General features: G+C 44.5%; 1 protein-coding gene across 7 annotated transcripts in view; it reads left to right on the forward strand.

The window, feature by feature from the left end:
- Window positions 1–25958, forward strand: part of Mapk4 (mitogen-activated protein kinase 4) — a 166118-nt gene that overhangs the window by 118928 nt on the left and 21232 nt on the right. The gene's annotated exons all lie outside the window — the stretch shown is intronic.

Raw genomic sequence — 25958 nt, forward strand, 5'->3', positions numbered from 1 at the left:
CAAGAGGAGTATGGGTTCTGCGCAGGTTTGGTTTTAACGGCTCGTCAGGTGGTATGAGCAGTGATTTTTGAAAACATATACTTTTTCGTTCTGGTGTCAATTACTTCACTAAGATGTTATTTTAAAACAAAAACACTGGTTTCACAGCTCAGGAAGATTGGATGTTTGAGGGCTCAGTAAATCACTGTAGTTTATTGAGACCATGGTTCAATAATTCAAGGGCCCACAGGAGGCAAAGAAGGGCGGAGCAGAGCTCCCACGTGGGTCTCTCCTGTTCATGGGCCTACTTCCCCCTCTCTGGCCACTCACCTGCCTTTGGAGACTTCTGAGGCCAGGATCACCTCCCCATCTTCCTGAGAAGATGCACAGAAAGGGCCTTTTAAGCACACATTCCCTTGACACCGAGCCTCAGAGGAGGAGAACTCATCCCCCTGGTCTGTGCCAGCGCCCTCTTGTCCATGTGCTCGTATCTTGGATGGCTTCTGCATGACAGATGGCAAACCCCAAGGTTCAGGGAGGGGAAGGATTTGTCCAGACCCTAGAATAGGATCAGAGTCCATAGTGCTGGCACCATGGGGGGCCCAGCCACCCACAGAGGCCCTGAGAAAACAGGCTCATGGAAGGACACCTGGCCAAGGGACCAGCTAGCTAGAAGGTCACTTTCTTCTTAAGCCGCTAAACATGTTATTCCAAATCAGTGGAGCTGAAAAGATCTATGTAGAAGACTATGAAGGGGAAAAATATGGCCTAGAGGATTAGCACAGAGGTTGTTCTGGAGAGTCAAGTGTCCCTGGACACTCAGGAAGAGTTAGAAAGCTCATTTTGTTGGCTTTCAGTGCCCCCTTTCCCCGAAGAAGAGGCCCCAGGAGCAGGAGAACACCGCACACAGGCCCCTACCACGGGAAGCTACCCACTGAACCCCAGGAATGATGTTATACATCTTTCACAACTGGCACGACCCAGGCACCAAACAATCATGATGTCCCAGCCAGAGTCCTGAGGCAGGGTCCTGGAGGTTCTCTGCTTCCCAGAAACTGGCCCTTGATTGCCTGTTCACGGGCCTCACTCTGACATCAGGTCTAGCATGCCTGTGCCTGTGCCTTCTGGCCTGCCTTATGGCTGCCCCTTAAATCAAAACTCACTCTTTCAAATGTGCCTGTAGGTCTGGTTTTCCCCTGGGGGTGAGCAGCTGATTAAATGTTCCTCCTGACAACTTCTTACTCTCAAAACCAGCCTACTCACCCACCTGGTACTCACTTGTCAATCAGAGGTGCCACTTCTGATGGCAAGCGACGAAGCTCTAGACTTCAAGAAGCATTCAACTGGCCAGGGAGGCTAAAGCGGAGCTGGTATTTCACGTAGGCTTGTTGGTGACAAATTCTTTGTCATCTAGAAAGTACCTTTATTTTTGAAGTTTATTTCCAAACTGTATATAATATTATGAATGTGTGACTTTTTATTCTTTCAGTATTAAAAAAAATCATTGTTTTATTTTCTATCCCTATTGTTTTAAAAGAGAAGTTGGTTTTTATTCATATCATTATTTCCCTCTATGAAATATCCCCACCCCCTCTGGCCACTTTCAGGATTTTCTCTTAATCTTTAACTTTCAACAGCTTGACTGTGATGTGCCCAGATGTAGTTTTATTTATCCTGTATGAGGTTTAGTGAACTTCTTGAATCTATAAATTGATTCCTCCCCCCCCCCCACTTCTCTCTTTACCTTCTGGATTCTGGTTATTTGTGTATTAGTGAGTCTAGTGTTGACACAAAGATTTCCCAGTCTTTTTTCTCTTCTTTATTCAGAATGGACAATTTTTATGTTTCTGTCTTCAGCTCTACTGACCTTTTCTTCTGACATCTCTAATTTGCTGCTAAACCCATTTGGGTGAATTTTTTATTTTGGATAATATGCTTTTCTGTTCTAGAATTTTCATTTGTTTATATATATATATATATATATATATATATATATATATATATATATATATATATATATATTTCTCATTTGTGTGCTTAGATTCCCTATCTTTTTACTCATTAAGACCATATTTTTCTTTAAGTCCTTAAACATACTGATAATGCCTAAACTCTGTTAATTCCAACCTCTGAATGCATCAGGATCTGTTTTCTATTGACTGTTTTTTTTTTCCTTGAATTTGGTTCATGTTTCTCTACTCCTCCACATTTCTAGTATTTTTTATTGTTTGCAGCCACTGCAGTTGATACTCTGAAAGGAGTCCAAGTTATATTGTCTTTCTTTGAAGAATATCAATTTTTGTTCTGGTAGGCAGTTAATTTATTAGTAACTCTCCTGGTCCTATCAAGGCTTTTATAGGCCAGGTCTACATAGTCCTTACCTGAGAGTGTGGTCCTTAATCTGATGGCTTGGCCTCTCTCCTGTTTCACCTCAGCGCTTGCAGTGTTATCAAGGGTCGCCCCCATGGCTGGGCAGGGACTCCACTCTCTCCCAACACTCTGCTGCCTCTCATATCCTGTTCTGTTGAGTTCCAATGTGGATGCTGTTTGCTAGACCTTGACAGAGTCTCACACTGGGTGTGTGCAGCACAGTCTTCAGTTAGAGATCTGTGGGGACCCCTCTTGCACAAACTTCTGGACCCCTACCCTGTGACGCTCCTTCCTCTCTAGGATTCACGAAGCTCATCTCCCATGCTTCCATCCTTTCTCTCGGGGACCTGCAGAGCCTGTTGTCCAGTGCCTGAAAACACCTGCTATGTATGTTTTGTCCAGGCTTGTAGTTGCTTATAACAGGAGGACAAATCCAGTACCAGGTACTCCGTCGTGACCAGAGGTAGTCAGTCCTAACATTTAATGGTGGTGACGTTCTGTGGAATGGATTATTTTTGGATAGCAGATTATGAGCACCTTGGAGGAAATGATGGCTCACTCATCTCTGCATCTCCGGTGGCGTGCTTCGTGAATATTATTCAGTGGGATTAAATGGGAAAGCCTGGGGGATTTAATGTTGAATAATGTGCTCCTCTTCCCTTTGCACCTGAGTTCTGCCAGGGCTATGGCTTAGATGTGGTGTGTCCCCCAAGGGTTCATGTACTGGAGACTTGGCCCTGGTGTGAAGTTAAGAGGTGGTGGGACCTTTAAGATGAGAGGCCTAGTGGGAGGTCATTAGTCCCTGATTTTGCAAAACATTGATGTAGCTCTCATAAGACCCTGGTCAGTTTTTGTGAGGTTGTTATAAAAAAGCAAGCCTTGCTGGTCCTTTCACTCTGGCTTCCTGTCCCTGAATGTGATCTCTCCCTCTCACATACATTCCCATCAGTTTGGGGCAACATGTCACACCGTGGATGGGCTCACGTTAAGCTGGTTGCCAACTAAACTCTGTTAATTCCATATTCTCTGTTTTACATTTATATAGTTGGGTTTTTAGCCCAACTTACAGGATTTTCTTCACTCTTATCCCTGGTAGATTTCATCTTCTTGGCATCAGACAAATTTTCCAACCAGAGGAGATCTTTTTGGAACTTTGTTCCATCACATAATCTTGCCGTTTACAGCTTCATAATTTATAAGCCTGCCTTCCAGAACTTTACCCTTATCTTAATTAAAATATGTGTGAAGAGATTAGGCCAAAGGCCTAGCCTCAAAACCACTAGACACTTCCCCCCAGGTGACACTGACCCAAAAGCTAGCATTCTCTGGGTTTCATTCCCCAGCCAGTTATGGATTTACATAATTGTGTAGTTGTCTACATGTTTTTATAATTGTCCACAAAGATGTCCTAAGAGATTTAACTAAATGCATTATGAAGATTCAGAGACACTGTCTACAGAACCCTCTCATTCTACCTTCATACACTTTAAAACTCAGTCTAAAGATTCAAACAGCCAAATTCAAATCACATGACCAGCTGTAACACCTTAATTCCTAGTTACGCAGAGCACAGAGGTTGCCAAACACTACCCCCTTACTTAGAGAAAACCTGATACATGAAAATCTAAACTTACAGAATCATGTTGAAGGTTAGGGCATGGTTCAATAAACTGTAGTTTGCCCATTGAATAGAATGTTATACAACTGAATAGAATGTTATACAACTGTCTTCGGTGGTGTTTTTGAAGAGTTTGCAATAACAGGGAAAAGTTTTATGTAATAATGATGGATTTAAAAAGCAAGATGCAGAATTGTATAAATGGTATGATCATAACAGCTTCAAATAAGAAGAAAAGAACTACACACAAGAAATAAACTAGAAGTAAAAACTCTAAAACATTAATAGTGTTGAACAGTGAATGGAGTTTTTCATTCTCTTGTTTCTCTATAATTCTCCAAATTGTGCATGGTGTCATCATAGTAAACTTTACAGGCAAGAGTGTGAGGAAGTTTGCCCCAAGAGTAAGTTTACCAAGAACATGTTCTTTGCACAAAGAACAGTGAACCTGAGTTATTTGGTTACCAAGAGAGGAGGGTCAGGCATGCTGGCATCTGGCCCCAAAGCACAGGTATGCAGCCTCACCTGCATCCTCTGTATGGTGCCCACCGTGTCATGTATACAAGGCTCACCTCCACACCAGAGTGGCAGCCCTGCCTCTGCTGCTGCCTCCAAAGGAACTTTCGAGTGGGCTGGTCTGGGTGCACTGTGACAACCCTACCTCAAGGTTGAGTGGGCAGATGCCCTGTGGCCCCAAGCAAGCTACTCAACCTGCCTCAGGCTGGCTCTGTCCCCTCATAATAACAGGCTCTTCTTCATGGGTCTGTGTGGACACAAATCAAATGATGTGTGCAATGTTCAGCCTGCTTCACGCATCTGGAGAGCCCCCAGTAAACAGTAGCCATTTTTTTACCTTGATTCTTAATAGGTTCTCACATAACTGAAGTTCCACCACAAACAGTAAATTGGGGTGGTCAGCCATGCTTCAATTTATATTCTAAGATACAAGTTAAAGGAGTGAAGAAGAGTGGGAGCCAGTGGGAAAACCAGTATTTGAACCAACTTGTCAGAATAGGTTGATGAGAAGGCTCTGGGTTTTATGGGGTGGGAGCGGGTGGCTAACTCAAGGAGACCAGCATAGGGAGCCCCTTTAGATATTTTGAATAAATATCACGAGGTGTGATATTCAAAATATCTAATAGTTAGCTGGGCACAGTGGCACACTCCTATAATTCCAGTGGATCAGGAGGCTGAGGCAGGAGGATCATGAGTTCAAAGCCAGCCTCAGTAACTTAGTGAGGCTCTAAGCAAGATGCTGTCTCTAAATAAAATATAAAAAAAGGGCTGGGGATGTGGCTCAGTGATTAAGCACCCCTGGGTTCAATCCCTGGTACCAAAAATATATATTTCTAATAGTTGGTAAGTTTGGGGACCACCCGTCAGAATAGACAACAGCTGTGAGCACCCATCACCCCTACAAAGACTAGAAAGCAGGGCCCACCTTTCTAGGGGTGAGCCTGCAGAGGTCCACCAGTGACGTCCACACCAGGCACATGGAACAGCAGCCAGAGGCTGCCCTCACAGTCAGCTGCTGAGGAGAGAGGCACTGGTCCCACAGCCGCCCCAACACTCCTATCCTTGCCTCCTCCTCTTCCAGGATATTATGTTTGCCCTCTCCATCACACCTAACCAGAGGTGAAGGAAGGCATCAAGAGAGAGCAAGCCATTCCCTGCTCTCCCTCCTGCACCTTGCTGTCCCCTCCTCTGGTTCTCAGAAGACGTAGCCAGTAGATTTGCTGGCACCTGGGGCACTCTAGGATATGTGTGAAGATTTTTTTTTTTTTTGGCAATATCTTCTATACACAATTAATGTTATCAGAGTTGTAGGCCAGAGGCCTACCCATGCCAAAAACAACAAACAAAAGGTAAAGTGAAAATCTTAACTTTAATCAAAATGGCCGTATTGGGAAGGCAGAGTGAGATCCACCATCTCAGCCGTGTCTTCCAGGTGCAGCTACTAACAGGAGCTTTAGGTTTAAAGAGAGGAAGTCCAAGTTCTGGTCCTGTGTGGTTGCTCCAGAGAAGTCTTTATCACTTGAGGAGTAATTTCCACGCGTTGCTCAGGATGTTTATCTATCAGACCTGTGATGGTGGGAGGAGGCAATTCCGTTCCCATGGATGATTGCTCCTGCTTAGGGAGGCAGTCTGATCGTGGATGAGTTCCTGGAAGATGCAGGACAGCGACCAAAGACTTCTAGGCACCACTCTATGGGTCTGAAACAGGATGCTCCCAATCTTGATCATCGAACATCTCTACAAGTCGTCTTGTTTAGGGGCAGTTAGGAAAATAGGCCTTATGCTACTAGTTTTTAGATGAACCTTCCATACATGGTTAACACACATGCAGAACTGAGCAGGAATCTGAAGACAGATACAGAAGAAAGGTGGAGATGCCAAACTTTATCCTGCTTTTAGTTACCCCCTGGGCATTTGCAGGCCTAAGTGAAGAGTCAGTGCTTAGAGCAAAGGCAGCTTCTCTTCCACTCCTACCATCTGTGACAGTACATCCCCAGTAAGGAAGCTGCGAACTGAGGCCTTCTGCCTCACCTGGCTTCACAGTCCTAAGAAACCTATGGTACAAAGGTGGTTTTCAGTAGCCCCTGAGCTGAGTGAGCTAAGAGGAGCCCAAAGCCAAAACAGAGTCACAGGTCTGTTTCTGCGTGTCCTGTTGTCTAGCTGTGTCCTAGGTCACTGTCCTACGCCTTCCAGGAACTCATCCATGATCAGACTGCCTCCCTAAGCAGGAGCATTCGTTCATGGGAACCAGCTGCCCTCCCAACCCTGACCCCGACCAACTTGCAATCACCGCACGGGTCTGAAGCTGGTGTGGGTATGGGTAGCTTTGCTTCTGTAGCTGGGGATGGGCATCTTCATTTGACCCTGAACTAGTTCCTGGAACTCTGGAACTCACAGTACTACACCCTGGGGGTTCTTTCCCACCAGTGATAACTGCAAATCCTCATACCAACCCTCTGGGAGGCAGGTCAAGTTAATGAGTAGATGAAGACTAGGGAGCCCCTGAGCCTGATGTTGGGGAGCACACCTAAGGTCCCACTGCTAAGCTGGGACTGAATCTGAGCTCCTGGGACCAGGAAGAACAGCCGATGGACCCCCTGGGCTACAGAACTTGGGAGCTCTCCTATTGCCCTCTGTGAGGAAAGGAGAGCAGAGTCACAGACTGGGGGTATTGGCCTCTGCCTTTCCCATGAAGGACTTGGAGCACAGAGCAGTTCCCTGACCTTCCTAGCCCTCACTCAGCGGAGATGGAGCTAGGACAGAAAATTTCCATGCCTGTGTCCTGGGCCGGCCGTCTCTCTGTAGTTCCCTGCACAGTCTCCTGTGGGCCTCCTGCACTGCTGTCTGTGTTAGCAACGTAGGCTCCCACCATGGGGCCCAGAGCTCCCTGCCCCAGCAGGCAGCCAGATGGCAGAGGCCACCAGCAAGAGTATTCCCTTTAGTAGAACAATGCTTCATATTTTCTTTTAAACTCTATTTTTAAAAACAACTCTACTGAGCTATAATTAGTATACCACACAACTCATGCATTGAAAGAGTATAATTCAGTGATTTTTACTATATTTAGAGTTGTATATCCATCAGCAGAATTAATTGTAGAACATTTCCTCACCCCCAAAGGTAACCTGGCTCCCCTGTCACCTCCCTCCCAAAGTCTCTTGTCCCCCGCAACTCTTGGTAACCACTGATCTTTCTTACGGATTTTTCTGTTCAGGGTAGTTTTTTATAAACAGACTCATACACCATTTAGTCCTTTCTGGCTGGCTTCTTCCATTCTGCATGATGTTCTCAAGATTATCCACGTGGCAGAAGCAGGTGCAAGTACTTTGTTTCTCTTTATTACCAAATAATATTCCACAGCATGCACATTCCATTTTTGCTTATCCATTCATCGGTTGATGGATGTGGTATTGTTTCTACCCTTTGGCTAATGCGGCCGTGAATATTCCTGTACAGTTTTTATGTGATCATATGTTTTCCTTTCTCTTGGGATATGCCTACAAGTGGAATTACTGGGTCTTAAGGTACTGTCTGAGGAGCTACCTGACTGTTTTCCAAAGTGGCTGCACCATTTTGCATTCCCATCAACAATGTATGAAGGTTCATTTTCTTTATATTCTAACACTTGTTGTTTTTCTATTTCTTTTGTTTCAAATTCTTTTTATTCTAGTGAATGTGGAGTGGTATTTCACTATGGGTATTTTTTGGTTTTGCTTTGATTGCATGTGTCTGTGTGTGTGTACACATGGGCACGTGTGCATGTGTGTGTGTATTTTTATTGGGGATTGAAGCCAGGGATGCTTTACCACTAAGCTACATCCCCAGCCCTTTTTATCTTTTTATTTTGAGACAGGGTCTTTCCAAGTTGCCCAGGCTGGCTTGGACCTTGTGATCCTCCTACCTTGGCCTCCCAAATTGCTGGGATTACAGACGTGCACCACCACTCCTGGCTCACTGTGATTTTGGTTTGTGTTCACCTGATGGCAAATAATTCTTATCATAGCCATTTGCATATCTTCTTTTAATTTGTTTTAAATATTTTTTTTAGTTGTAGTTGGACACAATATCTTTATTTTATTTATTTATTTTTATGTGGTGCTGAGGATAGAACCCAGTGCTTTGCACATGCTAGGTGAGCACTCTACCACTGAGCCACAACCTGAACCCTGCCCATTTTAATTCTTTTATTATTGAATTGGAAAGGTTCTTTATATATTCTAAATGCAGGCTCCTCCCGGATGCAGTGGCACATACCTATAATCCCAGTGGCTCTGGAGAATGAGGTAGGAGGATTGCGAATTCAAAGCCAGCCTCAGCAATTTAGCAGAGTCCCTGTCTCTAAATAAAATATAAAAAAGGGCTGGGAATGCAGTTAAGTGCCCCTTGGTTCAATCACCAGTACCAAAAAAAAAAAAGAGAAAGAAATGCGTCCTAAATGCAGGCTTCTTATCAGATGAATGATTTGCAAAAAAAAAAAAAAAAAAAAACAAGTCAGCTCAAATCCTGTTGGTTGGCTTTTCACTTTCTGGCTCATGTCCTTTGAAACAATTTTTTTTCATTTCCGTGATATCTAGTTTGCTTATTTTTTCTTTTGTTGCTTTAGTTTGTGATGTCATATCTGAGAAATCATTACCTAATCCAAAGTAATAAAGATTTATGCATGTGATTTCTTAGTTTTATAGTTTTAGTTCTTCATTTAGGTCTTTGATCCACTTTTAGTTGACCTTTGTCTATAGTGTAAGATTAGGGTCCAGCTTCATTCTCTTTTTAGTTTTTTAGTTGTTGCTGGACCTTTACTTATTTATTTTATTTATATGTGGTAATGAGAATCAAATCCAGTGCCTCACACACACTAGGTCAGTGCTCTACCACTGAGCTACAACCCCAGCCCCCAACTTTATTCTCTTGCAGGTGGATATCTAATTGTCCCAGCCCCATTTATTGGAAACACGTTCTTTTTCCTCTTTTCAATTTCTTGGAATCTTTAAACATACCAATTAACTATAAAGGTCAGGATTATTTCTGGATTCTCCATTGTATTCCGTTGGCCTGTATGTCCCTCTTACGTCCGTATCACACAATCTCATCACTGCAGTTTTGAAGCAGGTTTTGGAATCAGAGTGTATGAATCCTCCAACTTTGTTCTTTTTCAAGATTGTTTTAGAAAGTCAGTACATAAAAAGCAATGAAGCACTTATGCATGATATAACGTTGATGAATCTTGAAACCATTATACAAAGTGAAAGAAGGCAGACCCAAAAGGTCATGTATTGTGTTTTCCTGTTTATCTAAAATGTACAGAATAAGAAAATTCATGGAGACAGAAAATAAAGTAGTGGTGCCCAGGGCTGGGGAACAGAAGAAAATGGGGCATGCCTACTAGTGTGAATAAGATTCCTTTTGGGGTTGATGAAAATGTTCTGGAATTAGTAATGATAGTTGCACATTCTTGAGAATATACCAAAACCACTAAACGAAATACTCTAAAGTAGCAAATTTTATTTCATACAAATTGAATCTAAAAAATTTTTTAAGAAACAGGTTGTCTGAATATATTTACATCTACTAAAGAAATAATGTATATAGTATAAACTCTTTCTCAAAAGAAAAAAATACTCCAGACCTATTTTATAGGTAAATTCTATCACATATTTAAAGAGAAATAATACCAGTTCTACAAGTTCTTTCCAAAAATTAAAGGGAGTGATTCTTAACTCATTCTAACCATCCCTGGAATAACAAAACTCACACACACACACAAAAAAAAAAACTATATAAGAAAGAAATCAATCAATATCTCTCATTAACATAGATGCAAAAATGCTGAACAAAATTTTAGCAAATTAAATTCAACAATATACAAAAAGGATAATACATATTAACCAATATGCAAGTTTGGAATGCAAGTCTGTTCTAATATTTGAAGATCAATGTTATTACCGTTTTGGAAAATGGTCTAGCAACAACTTCTTTAGAAGTTAAACTTACCTCTGCTATATGATCCAGACATTTTATTTCTATGTAGGCAAGCAGATATCCATACAAATATTTGTACACAAATGCTCACAGAAGTTTTCTTTCTCAAAGCCTATAAACTATCTAAATGTCCATCAACATTCACATGAACAAACTAGTGCATCCAGACAACAGAATTACTACAATATGAGGGAGTGAACCACTCAGCAATGAGATTGAATCTCAAGATAATGATGCTGAGTGAAAGAAGACAGACAGAAAGAAATAAATAGAGTAAATACAGTAAGTTTCCATTTATATAAAATTCTAGAGAATACAAACTGATTTATAGTAACAGAAAACAAATTAGTGTTTGCCTAGGGGTGAGGCAGGATTACAGAGAGACATGAGGCAACTTTGGGGGTGATGGATAGATTCATTATTTTAATAGGTGATGTTTTCACAGATGTGTATATGTCTCAAAACTTTTCAAAATTATATGCATTAAATAGGTGCAGATTTTTTAGTTACACCCCAATAAAGTTGTTTTAAAATAAAGATACTTATCCAATCACCAAATGCTTGAGTGCTAGCTAAGGGTGGCTACTGGAAATACAGGTTGAAATACAAGATCCCGCTGTGGTGGAGCTGGTATCTAGGTGGGAGCTTGCATAGATGGCAGGTGGTCAACAGCGCCAGGGTTTGCGCACGCAGCTCCCTGAGTTTTCTCCCATCCAAGTGCAGGAGAACTGGCAATGCAGCTGAACGCGGGGCTGCCTGGAGCAGGAGCCCACCACAGGAGGGGTCGGCTCTTTCTCCCTGGATGTCCCCTTTAGACATCTTATCACCATCCAAGCTCCCTGCCCAACAGGGAGAGGCCACACCTAGTGTTCCCTCTTGTCTGTGAACAGAACAGTCACACCACAGAGACCTGATGAGCGGAGAAGGCCACGCTGTGTTGAACAGATGGAAAGGGCTGAGGAGAGAGGGGAAGCCAAGGGTGGGAAGACTCGGAGCCCTGCTGCTGGAGAGCTGTCCAGTTGATGTTTTCAGTGCTTTGGGGCTTGACTGTAGCCCTGCCCCTAATCTCCATTAAATACCCCAGGTGGTGTCCTTTGGGGGCTTAAGTTTCTTTGAGTGGCCTCTATTCTTGCAACCAAGGAGAGTTTTGACTCCCCTTCATTCCCTTGGGTGGACTCTGTCTTCAGAATTCTCTTCATTGTCTTTGGCCTCATACTTGGGTCTTCAGAGCAGTGGCCAGGGCCCTCAGAGGGCAGAGACAATGTCCCCTGAGGGAGAGGAGGAGGTTGGGTAGCTCCCGTACTGAAGACAAGTGAAGGCCGGCCCGGGTGACACCATGGGGCTCCCTGGAAGCCAGGAGAGGGAAGGCCCTGGGAGGAAGCTGAGTGGGATGGACGCTCAGGGGATGAGGAGGCGGTTCCAGGCAGCCCTGGAGGAGCCAGGTGAGCAGCAGTGTGTGGGGGGCGGTGGGGCAGCAGCCGGGAGCAGGATTTTCTCACCTGCCTTCTCATCTTCTTGTTTCCTTGTCTGAGTCTCTTTGCTCACAGCACTCATGGAGGACCAGAAACACACAGTACTCGTTTGGGAACAAAACCCTGGCCTGAGGTTTGGACAGTCTGATTTCTAGTCTTTTCTGTTTCCAACTCACCAAGCAGCTAAGAGCAAATACCCCCACTCTATGCCTTGGTTTCCCCATCTGCCCTCTGAGGGCCCAGAAGCAGTGTTAGGACTTAAAACCACTGGCCTGAAGGACCAGCAGGCTGGTGTCAGTGACCTGGGTTCCAGGCCTGCGCCCCAGTTACCCTAGTTACCCCTGTGACTTTGAGCAAGCCACCCAGCTCTGTGAGGCTTAGCTTCCTCTCTCACTCTTGGATGAAAGAGAATAGAGGTCTTCATCCCTCACGTAGCCGTGGGAACATCAGCCAACAGAAAAGAACCCCCTTAGAGATGTGAATCTGTGGGCATGCGCAGGAGAGCCATGACCTCAGGGAGCTGGCCAGATGGTGCCTTGCAGGCCAGGAAAGGACTCCCTGCCCAGCCAGCCACCTGGGGGCCAAGACCTCAACCTGCATATGCCAGGCCCTGCGAGATCCGAGCAGCCTTCGTCTCCTTGCCTCCCCCACCTTCTCAAGGGAGGCGGTTCTGTTTACTTCACACCTTCAGATTGTGTTTGGGGGGTGACGCCAGGTGTGAAGCCTGCCATCTTCCTCAGAGTGGTTCCAGATAATGACGCTCAGCTCTCCAGGAGCACGCTGGGGTCTCAATGCATTGGTCTGCCCCCTTCATGTGATTCCCCTGAGGATGCCAGCAGGTCAGGTTTCTCAATAAGACAGTGGCATCAGCAGAAAGCAAAATAGCAATGAATGGGGACTCTAAGTAGAGCAGCACGGTTTTCAGACCTGCACCTGTGACAGCCAGGTAAGAACTCAGAAATCAGCCTGTACCAGAGAGGCCTCCAGAAAAGGAGGCTCAGAAGAGGAAACAGGAAGACACAAATGGGAAGAGAAGACAAGAGCAGGAGGCGGAGGAGAGGCAGGTGACGTGGTGACACAGCCTGGATCTGACTTTGCAGAGAAAAGCAAAGGACAGCAAAACAAAAACAAGTCTCGTCAGGAATTCTGTTGCTCTTGGGGTTTTAACTCCAAATTAGTTTCTAGTCTGAACATTCTGTAGACCAAGCTGCAAAATGTAATTCTGGGTTTCCACACTTCCACCTGTGGTCTTGCACCATAATAAACTCAAATTCGGTAAGACCTGGAAGCTAAGGAAGTCATTCGATCATTGAAAATTAAATTCTGTTCCCCGGGTGCTCTGCACCAAGGCAGGACATTGAACAGGACATTTTACAGATGTTTCCGGAACAGGGTTTGAAACGAAAAGTCTGTTCTGCTTAACCCTCAGCCAGAATAGCACACATTACTCCCTGAAACTTTGTCTACATTATATTCTTGTGATACTCTGCTTCCTTTTTGAACAGTGGATTTTCTTCTCAGATGTGGCTCTCAATTAAGCAAACCAAATCTACCCGACTTTGTACATACTGGATCCCTCAATAAGGGATGTTTGTTCGCTTTACTAAACTGCCACTCAGTTTGCAAATAGACTTCCTGCAGTTCCCCTTAAGCTTGTACCCTTGAAGGGATCTAGGTTTTCCTCTACCCAGTGTGGCCCGACTGTCTTGTCTGCTGCATGAAGTGAGATTCCTGAAACCTGTCAGTTACCTATTTGCACCCAAGGCCATCCAAGAAAGTGTGTTGGTTCCTTCAGCTTTACTTGGACTGATCGGAGGAGAGGGGAGCAAATTGGTCAGAGGCCACCGATTCTGAGCAGTGATACCAAGGAACAAGATCAGGGAGACCTAAGGTCTCTCACCAATGCTCTACCTTAAACTCTGCCACTGGTCTTTCCCCAAAACCCGTATGAGGATGGCTAAGCACATATGTACATGTAAAACAACTTAAGTGAGATATCGACCACACGCCTGACCGTTCACTCGCTAAAACTGTACAGTTCCATGGCTTCTAATGTATTAACAGTCATGTACCATTACCACAATCAATTTAGGACATTTTCTTCACCCCCAAAAGAAATCCATATCTACTAACAATCACCCCTATTTACCTCTACCCTCCCCCAGCCCAGCCCTAAGCAACCACGGGTCTTCTTTCTCTCTGGATGTACCCATTTGGGACATTTCATATAGATTGAATCATGTGATATTAGCCCCTTGGGGACTGGCTTCTTTGATTTAGCATCATGGTTTTAAGAACCATCCATGTTGTAGCTCGTGTCAGTACTTCATTCCTTTCTATGGCCAAGTAATATTCCATTGTATAAATGTATGCTTTGCTCAGTCCCCTCATCAGTTGATGGATATGTGGGTTATTTCCACTTTTTGACTATTGTGAATAATTCTGCTGTGCACATCTATAGGCTAGTATTTGTGTGACCTGTGTTTTCGTTTCTCTTGGATATGTACCTAGTGGTTGTTGGAACTGCACAAATTTCCTGAGTTTTCTCTCAAGGGTCTCTATGTTTAAAAGGAGGTTCTCCTTTTTGTAGACTCCCAATACATGAGAGTCTGAATAAAGGCTCTGATAAGTCCTATGATGAATGAACTTGCTTACTTTAGAGTCATCCAAATTTATTTGACATAAAACTACTCAGCAAGTAATATCTCACAGTTATTTATAACACCTTAGGAAGACTAAGTTAGTCCAAGTTCTTTTTGTAAAAGGTGTTTTAGGGATTAATACCACGGACCCTGGAATCTGGTCCTCCTTATCAGAATGGGATCCTTGAGGCCCCCAATTAGGGCTCCAGGTTCCCATCTGGATAGTACAGGTATGCAGGAGAGAAAAGGGGAGGACTCCTGGCCTTTTCTCCTTCACCTAACCTAGACCCCCAGAGGGCTTGCCTCTACTGCCTTGTCTATATGAGGTCAGGGATGTGACCCTCCGGGCCAGATCTCTGACCTTGGCTCTACAGATAAGGAAAGTGACAGCTGTACCCCCTTTTCTACAGTGACACTTTCAAGTTGAGCTTTTACATTTCTAAACCCCTCTAACCCCCTCCCACACCTACTCTTTTAGGCCCAGGTGTGCGTTTATATGCAAACTCTACTGATCATCTTTTCAGAAAAACATCTTGCTACTAAGAGCTCAACACAGGGAGTTAACATAGGTGGAAATGTCTGAGAAGAGCCAGACTCCTATTGAGAACAACCCATATAGAACAAAAACGTAAAGAGCTTCGGACAGAGATTTTAAACAACAAAAGGATTCTATACCATGTACAACTGTTTAAAAAGCTCTTCTTATATGAAAAGTCACCTGCAATGAATGAAGTGTAAAAGTGGGGTAAGGTAAAGTGAAGTAAGATCATTTCCTTTTGAGGAAAAGAGAGAGAGAGAGAGAGAGAGAGAGAGAGTGTGTGTGTGTGTGTGTGTGTGTGTGTGTGTACATGTGGAGAGAAGGAGGGAAAACCAGGAATCACTCAGTTTTGATACCCCTTAAGGAATGGAGTTGGAATCTTGAGAATTGAGGAATGGCATTCACTTTAAAATTTCCTTCTTTAATGATGGAATCTTTAAATATGAGCGTAAACCACTTTTGTCATTTAAAAACTCAAATTTAAATAGAAACCTGCCCTGCAAGACAGTAAAATGAATCTCCCGGGACAAAGTGGCATGGGAGGGAGCAAGGGTCTGACCTCACCAGATGTAGAAAGAAAAGAGCTGAGGTCAGTTAAAAGTTGGCATTTGTTGATGGGAAGAAGATCACGTGGGCCCAAGCCAGCCAACTTCAGTCACAGGGCATATTCTGCATAAGCACCTGGCTACGTACATACAGAGCTCTTTACACACAAGGTCACTGAAGTACCCACGTGGCAATCAGGTAGAGGCCACTTTCAAGAACCAACCACCCTCTAGCCAGGGCATATAGAGAAGACACCCTTGGCCCAGATAATTCCTTTGCAAAATAGGAATCAATCATTTTCATGCTTCTCTCAAAACCCTCTATAGACCATTAAAAGGAAACTAGTGTCAGCCATTTGCACTTTAGTATATGAATTTGAACCCAGAGCCTCACAGAGATGTAAACATCTAGATTTTACTTTTGATTGGGGAAGGGAAGGTTAGATCTCAGAGAAAGGACTCTTCAGATGTCAGCCAGCAGGTGGAGGTAGTATTTTTCCAGCAACCTTTTGGTTATTTCTCCTGAAATTGCACCACCTGACTGTCCTCGCCCTGAAGCTGAAGTGAGGCCCTCTCACCCTGGGCCTCCTTGCTGAGGTTCATCCACTTCTGGTGGCCCCCTCCACTCCTCGGGAAGAAATTTATCCTTCTTCTCCATGAACAAGATGACACACTTGTCACCTCCATTGCAGGCCATTGTACCCTTTGTAGCAGAGAATTTTGACTGCCAGGATTGAGTAGGATTCACCGTTAAAAGCCCAGGAGAAATCACGCTAGAGAGTAGCAGAGAGGATGATACCGGTGTTGGAGATCAGGAACGGGGCCCTGTTCCCCTGGTGTGGAAGATTAAACATCCCAAAACGCCAAGGCAGGCAAGCAGAGAGAGCAAGTTTTATTTAAGAGAGACAGAGGCAGCTGACTTCTCCAGAGAGAAGGGGGCCCAGAGCTGGGTGCCTGCAGGAGTGGGTGTGTTTTGCTCTTTTATGGGCCTCAGAACCCCCCATCTTCCCTTTTCTTCTCTTTTTAAAAATGTCTTGCCTAAGGGCAGGAAGGAGCAGGAGCACAGGAGTGTCCCTTGTGTCCGAAAGTGCCATCTGGATCCTGGAGGTGTTAGCTCTTAGCAACCCTTCCCCTTTTCTTTGATAACCAGCCCTCATCTTCTCGTCCCCATCATCCACTCCCTAAACTGACTGCCAGACCTTCCGCCCCCTGCCTCAGAGTGTTGAGCAACGTGACATTTCCTGTTCCTCAGGGTAGGCAGGGCTGCAGGCCATTGCTTTTTGGCAAAGAAAGCATGTGGAGAGTCAGTACAGGGGCTCATCATATTATAGAATTATCCTCTTAACCTTGAGCTCCCGCCATCCTCATCTATTTGTCCCCTTACAAGGAAGGGTACCAGCCCTCTTTCTACCGGCCCTGGTTCTGTTCCTAAAGAATTGTGGGACCTTGGGCAGGTTGTGCACCCTCTCTAAACAGTTTTCTTATCAATAAAAGGGATATGACAGCATCATTTTTTTAGGGTTATTCTAAAGACTGAATGAGATAGAGAATGCAGAGTGTTCAGCACAGAGCCCAGCAGGGAGGGGACCCTCAGCAAACAGGAAGTTTTTTCCAATTCTTATTTGGAGGAAAGAAAACAGAAGGACCAAAGTAGGCTAGAAGCTGGGCTTGGAGGACTTGGGAAAAGACATCTGTTTCTATTGACCTCTTCTTCTTTGTTTTTTAATTTGTTCTAACTAGTTGTACATGACAGCAGAATGCATTTCGATTCATTGTACACAAATGGAGCCCAACTTGTCATTTCTCTGGTTGTACATGAAGTAGAGTCACACCATTTGTGCAGTCAGACATGAACCTAGGGTAATGATGTCCATCTCATTCTACCATCTTTCCTATCCCCGTGCACTGGCCTCTTCTTTGATCCAGTGTTCCCGTGGGAGAGTACTGGGTAAGGACAGCTGATCACTCCCAAGTGCTGTTGAGTTTTGAACTCATGGGTGGGGACAGCAGCTCCCCTGTTTGGCAGCCTCATCCATCTGAACCACAGGCAAGAGGCAAAGGGGAAAGGTCCACAGCAGCTACACGGATGGCGCATACCGCACGCACGAAGGGAATACACTGTCCCTGAGCCCGTGTATCTTTGCTTTACACATGCTTGTAACAAACTTCATTATCTGGTTGTCAAATCCACAGCGGAGTGGAGACAACAAACTAGGGACCAGACAGGCACACTTCAAGCAGAGAGAAGTGACAGCTAATTGTCTGACAAGTAAGGAGACAGAAAAAATATAAAAGCAGATGAAAGAATTCACAGTCACGGCTCTCAGGCTCTTTAGAGGAGCTTCCGAGAGCTGATGTTCCAAATCTTTACCCCGTGGAAGGACGGTCAGCTACATTTGCTGTATTTCAAGAAGTCAATTGAGTGGATGTGTGAATGCTAGACCCCTGGGCGGGTAGAACTTTCCAAACTTGCCTTGCCTTTGATTTTCACATGTTTGAGTATCATCAGACCCATAACAAGCCTTTGATATAGGAAGGGAGTGTATTATTGTCTCCCATCTTGAAGATGAGGAGACTAAGACCTAGAGCCTCTTACAAGGCCTGCCCAGGCTTATAAAACTAGGAGTGATGGATTTGAGCTTCTAAAACTAGGAGTGATGGATTTGAGCTTGTCTCCTCCCCCCACAGATGTTTCAAGCTGTGTTCCTTGGAACACAGGTGTCTCTGCCCAGGGGCAGGAGTTGCACAGGATGCAGAGGTGGCCTGTGAGCAAGGCTGTGGCTTCCCGCCTCTGATTCATTGAGAAGTGCTCAGTGTTCATCTACAAGAGACCTGGATGGAGGAAATCAGGAAGGTCCCCGTGCCCTTACTATTTTGGGATCATTTCTTTCCAACAGGATTAAACCCAAAGAAAGTTGTGGGCTGTGAGAAGATGGGGACAAACCTGCTGTCTGGAAAATTCCATCATTCAAATGACTTCCCTAACTGTGTCTTGCTGGAGTCAGTTCTCTGAGGACCACCCCAGGCAGGCCCTTGGCCTCCATTTTCTACCATGCAAACAGGGTCCTCAGGCCACCCAGAGCCACTGGCACCCTTTATAATCCCTGTCTGATGGGACAAATATGTCCCTCCTCCTCACCTCAAAAGTCCCCCAGCTGAGCACTATTTCCTCAAAGTCCTGCTGAGGGACAATGGGCAAACTCCCAAAGGACACTCCACCACAGAGCACACTTATTTCACGTTTGTAATTCTCCATCCAACACAGCCCCATGTTCAGCTCTTTGAGGAGGCTCATGGATGAACCTCTCCAACTCTGAAAAATCAATACTTATCAAATGAATGACAGGTGTCACTTTTTAAATTTTATTTTTAGTTGTCGACAGACCTATAATTTGGGTTTTATTTATATGTGGTGCTGAGAATCCATCCCAGTGCCTCACACATGCTAGGCCAGTGCTCTACCACTGAGCTGTAACCCCAGCCCTGTAATATATTCTTAATGTGGGACTATCAGGACCCTAGGAAGAGGGACTTGGACAAAGAGGCCTTTGGTGATGTTCATCTAGGTGGCCACTATTTCATCCAGGAAGATCTGGCCCTGCTCACTCTTGGCCAGCCTCTTGCTCTGCTGGCTCCTTATATCTGCATCTGCACCACCCTTGTCAGGAGCCAATGAAAGAATAAAGTGGCATCCTAATGCTAGGCAATAACATGCCACTACTGTCATCACCCAGCTTAACCCAAGATGAAACATCTGTGCTGAGCATCGTAAGGGGAAAATTATACTTTTACTTCTTCACCTGGCCACTCTGAGAATCCAGTATACCAAATAGTAAGCATTCGCTAAGTAGCAGTGCTTATTATTCCTGTTGCTCCAAGCCTGACGGGAGCAGGTAAGTTAACTAGAAAAACAAGCCTAGATTAAAATCTTAGCGAGTCAGACAGAGGTGGCTTAGACAGCTAGTGTGGACTGAGTGACACAGACGGGTCTTTTCCTTCCAACCTTTCTAGCCCCATTTTTCCTCTAAGTATGAGGTCATTTGGAGCTGGAGGACATCCTGAGGACCTTTGTGGCTTTGAAGGGAGCCTTCAAGATCTAGATAGCAAGGGATGGGGAAAGAGGAAGGGTATTCTAGATGAGGGCAAGTGCAAGAGCCAAGGACAAAGGTGGTGACATCCCAGGCATGGAGACGAGACCTGGGAAGAGGAGGCTGCATAGAATGGAGGGGCAGGTCAGAAAGAACCTGAGAAATGAGGAGTTGGACATAATATAACAAGCAAAGTGGAACCATGAGATCTCTTTAGCACTTAGCTGGGTCACTGTAACAGAAGGGAGACGAAGAAAGGGAAGACAGGGTGGCAGCCATGCACAGCTGAGGGCTTCCTGTATGTTTTCTGTTTCATCCTGACAGCAATCCTATGCCACAGGTATTATCTCCATTATGCACATGAAGAGCCTCAGGTTCAGAGAAGTTAAGGAAGTTTCTTTAAGCCACCCATAAGTTAGTTACTGGTGCAGGATTTGAACCAGGTCTAAAGTTGATGTTCTCAATACAGATGTGCAGCCTCAGAAGAATCTCTGACAGAGGATTGCAGGATGCACTAGGTAAGATGAGAGCCATGTTGTCCTGCTAAAGAAAACAAAACCCCCAAATGTTTACCATACAGTATATGAGGGCAACCTTGTGCTAGAGCACCCAAGAGTCAGAGCCCCAGAAGAGCAGGAACACCCAAGATGGATTTGTAAAGAATTTTAATTTTTTATTCTATAAAAGAAAAATCAAAGTAGTAATTGGGGGTGGGGGTGGGCAATTGGACCTACGTTGGACTTCCAAACACTTATGATTTGTGCTGGTTTTATTTGAATTGCCTACAGAAAGGGACACCATTTCAGTATTAGTCCTAAGAGCCCCCAAAGAGCTTCATCTGCCCCCATGGACCCACTGAGCTGAGTGGGCTAAGGCTCCGACACCTAAGGCACAGAAAATAGTATGAAACAAGCTGTGAACTTGAATCCTGTGGTTCAAATCATAGGTGTTGGAGCAAACCACATGGGCTTCCTTGGAAACATGGAAGTAACAATGCAGCAGAACCCACAGATCTGAGAGGACGAGCCTGGGCAGCATTCACCCAGCAGGGAATCCAGAGAACCTCCTCTGGTCTGGGTGAGGGCCAAAGCATCAGCTGGTGTGATGCCCATAACACAGCCTGAGAAGTCAGGTGCAGAGACAGCCCCTTTTTAGCAGCATAGCTTGTTTACTTGGATTGTAAGCAAGAGCCTGTTTAATGAAGGCAATTATATACATAGACAGATGGTGACAGCAGCCAACACCAACGCTAGCTAAAGGCTATTGGGTCGAGGTCTAAAGGATACACCAGAAGTCTTCCTAGGCTGGGGCTCCTTGTGTATGCGTGGAGGAGAGGTGTGGCACTTGAGCCCTGAACAGAGAAGGAAGGTAGGCTGAATGAAAGCAGGAAGGCTCAGACATTTCATTCTGTAGAGCAGAGGGGCTCTCAAAGTGTGATCCCAAACCAGCAGCAGCAGCACCTGGGAACTTGTAAGACATGCAATTCTCTGGCCCCACCTGAGCTTTGCTGAGTCAGAAGCTCTGGGAGGGAGCCAGCCCTCTGAGGTTTTAATAAACCCTCCAGGTAGTTCGGATACATGCTCGAGTTTGATAATTGAGGGTATAGAGTACACATCACTGTTGAAAACAGGACCCAGGGCCCAGATTTAACACTTAGCTGGGTCTTTTCAAAACCTTACTTTATTAATCTGTAAAACAGGAATAAGAATACCTGATCTGCCAGGGTAGCATGTGGATGCCATAGGACAGGAGTTTGTCTGCCCATGATTACTGCATTAGTGGGCCAGGCAAGGGAAATGAGGCAAAGCTATTATTGTCCACAGATGATAGCAGTGTCTAGAGAAACCTCAACCTACAGAGAAATTAGTGATTTAATTAAAGACTTTATTTAGCAATGTTGCTGAATATAAGAGCAATATACAAAAATCAATTTCATTTCTATCCACAATCCCTCTCCTGGAGAGTACCCAGGGCCTTCCCACAAGTTCTCTAGGATGACCACTCTGTATAATTGGCCTCAGCCTGTGAGGACAAGGGCTCTCCCATCAGTGACTTCAAGAAAGGTTCCCTGCTTTGCTTCCTAGTTTGGAAGTTCTAACAAGAGGCTTTCCTGTTCTCCTTGATCATTATCCTCTTCTCTCACCTTTTTGTTCCTATTCAGGGCTAGATTTATCACAGATCTCATGAAGCTTAACCTCAAGCCTCTCACTTACACAACTCTGCCCAAGGCATACGATGTGTTAGTCAGATTTTTTGCTGGGAAAAACAAATTGAAGAAAGAAAGATTTATTCTGGCTCATGGTTTCAGTCCCTGGTCAGCTGGCTCCATTGCTTTTAGGCCGGTGGTGAGGCAGAAACATCATGGTGGAAGAGTGTGGTAGAGGAAAGCTTCTTACCTCCTGGCAGGAAGCAGAGAGACAGAGGAGGGGCCAGGGATAAGATACAACCTTCTAGGTCATATCCCCATTTCCACCACTCCCTGGTAATGTCATCAGTTATGAACTCATCAATGGATTAACCAATTGATGAAATCAGAGCCCTCATGATCCAATTATTTCCCAAGAGTCTCACCTGTGAACATCACTGCTTTGGGAACCAAGCCTTCAACATATGAGTGGAGCATTCCAGATCCAAACTATAACACATGATCATGTATTTTTATAATATTCACAAAAAAAGTTATTTTGAGCACAATATGTTATAAAGTGGTCTGTTGACAGTCTGACCTTCCCTCCACCATGCTTCCTTATGTTTGGTGATGATCACATGGCCAGGCATTTTGGGGGGGAATCTGACCAAGGGGAGGTTGAGCATTTAGTTCGACATTAGTGGGATGTGTTTTCATGATTTGCAGTTATTTTGCCAGCAGTCCTGGGGTAAGATTAACTTCTAGGAGTCCTCCTCTGACCCATTGAGTCACCTTAGAGGGGTCATGGCACAGAGAAACAGGGTCCATCCTACAACCCAGAGCATGTTAGGACATCATCAAAAACCTGGTTGTGTCATCAACTTAGAAGTTTAGTCACCACATATGAAAACTGGAAAGGCCCCTGAATCTTACAGCTCATCTACAAAAGAATATGTAATAGGATTCTTCCCAAATGTGATCATAATCCTGCAAATGCATAAGATATTACCATAACTAGTTTTGAACATGAGAGAAATTTCTAAACTATCAACCACCTAAAATATCAACTATATTAGAACACTGTTATCTTTTCAATTATCTCTCAAGCCCTGTTATCTTAAAAATTCTCTCTGTAGAATATTATATTGCAAAATTGTCATAGAAGAGAAGATTAAAAATTATGCATAATGTTCATATTTGCTACCAAGCAGATAATTAGCAAAAATATTATTTTTATGAATTATGGTTATAGTATTTGCCAGCTTTTTGTAATTTGTAATTTGCTTCCATTACTTTTCTGATTCAAAATAATTATTCACTTCCATACCTAACCTTATGTTTATAATTCGTTATTTTTTAAGAGACCCCCGCAGGAGCTGGGGATGTGGCTCAAGCGGTAGCGTGCTCGCCTGGCATGCGTGCGGCCCGGGTTCAATCCTCAGCACCACATACAAAGATGTTGTGTCTGCTGATAACTAAAAAATAAATATTAAAATTTCCTCTCTCTCTCTCTTTCTCTCTCTCTCTTTAAAAAAAAATAAGAGACCCCCGCAAACACAGATCCATCCTGACCCACTTTCTCTTTCTTCATATAGTGACTACCCGACTCACATGCAGTCTGTGTCTCCCATTCACATAGAGCCATATTCAGCAGGTACCAGGCATCACAGTGTTAAGTCTTGCTAATAGAAGATAGTCAATGTTCCTCTCCCAGCCACCATACTGACATGTGAACAGGCTTGCTTGGCGTTTCCCATAGCCTGCCCTGAAAGTAATTGGTTCCTAAGATGCACCTCCAAAAAATTGGATATGTGGTCAGGGAGGTTTGATGAATGTCACATGCTAAGCCCCATCTAAGAGATCCTAAGACTTCATAAATATGTTGGTGGTTGCCAGTTTGTCCCAAGGGTGTTTGGACATACACCCTTATCTCCCCTAATACCTATTAGTATTGTTAGGATGTGAACCCATTCAGGAAATGCTGCCTTAACTAAAAACAGTGATCTGTAGTGAGATTCGCCAGGTAGCCAAGTCCTGGGCAGGCAGGGCCTCCCTGGCTCCTTGACCGTATGGTTCAAGCAGCTACTTACTACCAACATACTGATCACTGCTCAGGGCTCTCCCTGCAACGGGAGCCTCATCCTCCCCTAGATCCTGCCCTTCTTCTGCAGGCCATGAAAGAAGCACCTCTAACACATTTCAGATACGTTTTCTGGGGCCCATGGCAGTCCCCTCCCACAGCCTCTGTATAATTAAGCCACCCCAGGGCTCTAAGATCTGTCATACTCCACAGACCTAAGTTCCACTGATCCTGCGTCCATAAAAGAAAGCCAGATGATGACATATCTCTTTGTACTTCTCTTAGTCCACTGACTGCATCTGAGCTATCTTCAGGGAAGATTGTGTCTCAACCCAGAACTCAGGCAAGGGGCAGTTCGGGGAAGTTCCTGAACCTCATGTTCTTCTGAACATGCTCTGAACTGAACTAAGGAAGATTCCAACCATCTGTGAGGAGCTGAGCAGACAGCAGGAGGTTGCAGCAGGAGAGGCATGCAGGGACCTGTCTGATGAGGGACTTTGTGATGTCTCTCCTGTGCCATCAAGCTCCCTGCCTCAGCTTCCTCCTCTGCAGAGCAGGGATGTAATACTGCCCACCTCGTACAACTGTCTTGATGATCAATTGAAAGAAGACAGAGCTGAGGACAGTACCCAGCGTGTGGCCAGCACCTGCCAGAAACTCACCATTACACACATTACTCAGAAGTGCTTTTGAACTGATATTTCCTGCCTTTTGGGAGGTGAAGTGGCAGCCCTAAGTCTGACCTCAAGGGTGGCCCAGGACAAAATTAGCAGATGAGAGGGCTCAGTTACTATCCTGTAGCATCACCATCCTGTGACATAGAAATCCAAGCCCATACCCACACCTGGGGGAGCCCTGAGATTTCAGAGGGCTGGTCTTGAACAGAGACTGACTTTGCCCTATGGTTTTTTAACATGGCAGTTAAATGTTAAAATAAAAACCAACTTTCCTCTTGACTAGTGTTCAGTTACTAACATGGACTTATCATTAAATGATAAATTCAAGCGCACAATTGTGGACATAGCAATTATCCTTTAGATTAAGTCTTTTATCCCATTCATTCAACATTTAAGTGAGCACCTATCATAGAGTTGTCAACTCTGTCATCAGCTTTGTCAGTCAGATGGAATGAATCTGAAATGATTTCCCCAAATAGAAATTAAAAGTAAATACAAATCTCGAATAGGGTTCTCATGAGGTGAGCTGATCTACTGCCAGCAAAATCCCTGTGCATAATGGACACTCCACCTGTACTGCTTTACTCTCTCTCCTCTGAGATGTTCTCGATGATGTATCCCTGCATGCTCATGAGGGATGGGAGAGAAAGGTTTGCTAGGTGGCAGGAGAAGTGAGAATACTGCTCTTCTTTGGGTGCAGAGGTGGAAGATAGAAAGGGGAGACTGGCAGCTCAGAGCTCACCTTCTCGGGTGCCCTTCCCCGGGGGGCCACGGGTTTCCTCCCTTGATTTGCTCTGTTTCTACTCAGATGTCCTCTGATGAGAGAGGCCTTCCTGAACCACCCGCCCCATTTCTCCCTATATCCTTACTCTGCTTTATTTTTATTCTTCACATTTATCTCCACTGGACACATACATTTGTTTGTTCAGCTGTCTTTCCTACTAAGTCGTGTGCTCCATGATTATAGGGACTTTGTTTTGTTCGCTGCTGGGATCAAATCTCAGCTCTGCCAATTATTAGCTAATTTAACCTTGGTCAAGTGACTCATCTCTCTATGCCTTTTCATAGGTCATTTTGATAATTGAAGGCACTAATGAGAAAGTAGCGCTTGGCACAGTGCCTAGCACATCACAAGTTCTCAGTAAATATTAGTTATTGTTTGATTGTCCTTTTCCAATAGATTTTTACTTCCACCAGATCAGACCTCAGCAGCAATTCAAGGAGTCATTTTGTGTTAGGCGGAGCTAGAAATAGTAGAGAATTGCATTAGTTGGGAAACCATGAAAATACTGCTTACCTTTTCAAAGTAGGTGAACTACAGAACTCTAA

This window comes from Marmota monax, unplaced genomic scaffold (assembly GCF_021218885.2).
Source record: "Marmota monax isolate L192 unplaced genomic scaffold, Marmota_monax_Labrador192_F-V1.1 WCK01_AAM20220418_F8-fsc00088, whole genome shotgun sequence".
In the NCBI taxonomy this organism is placed as follows: Eukaryota; Metazoa; Chordata; class Mammalia; order Rodentia; family Sciuridae; genus Marmota; species Marmota monax.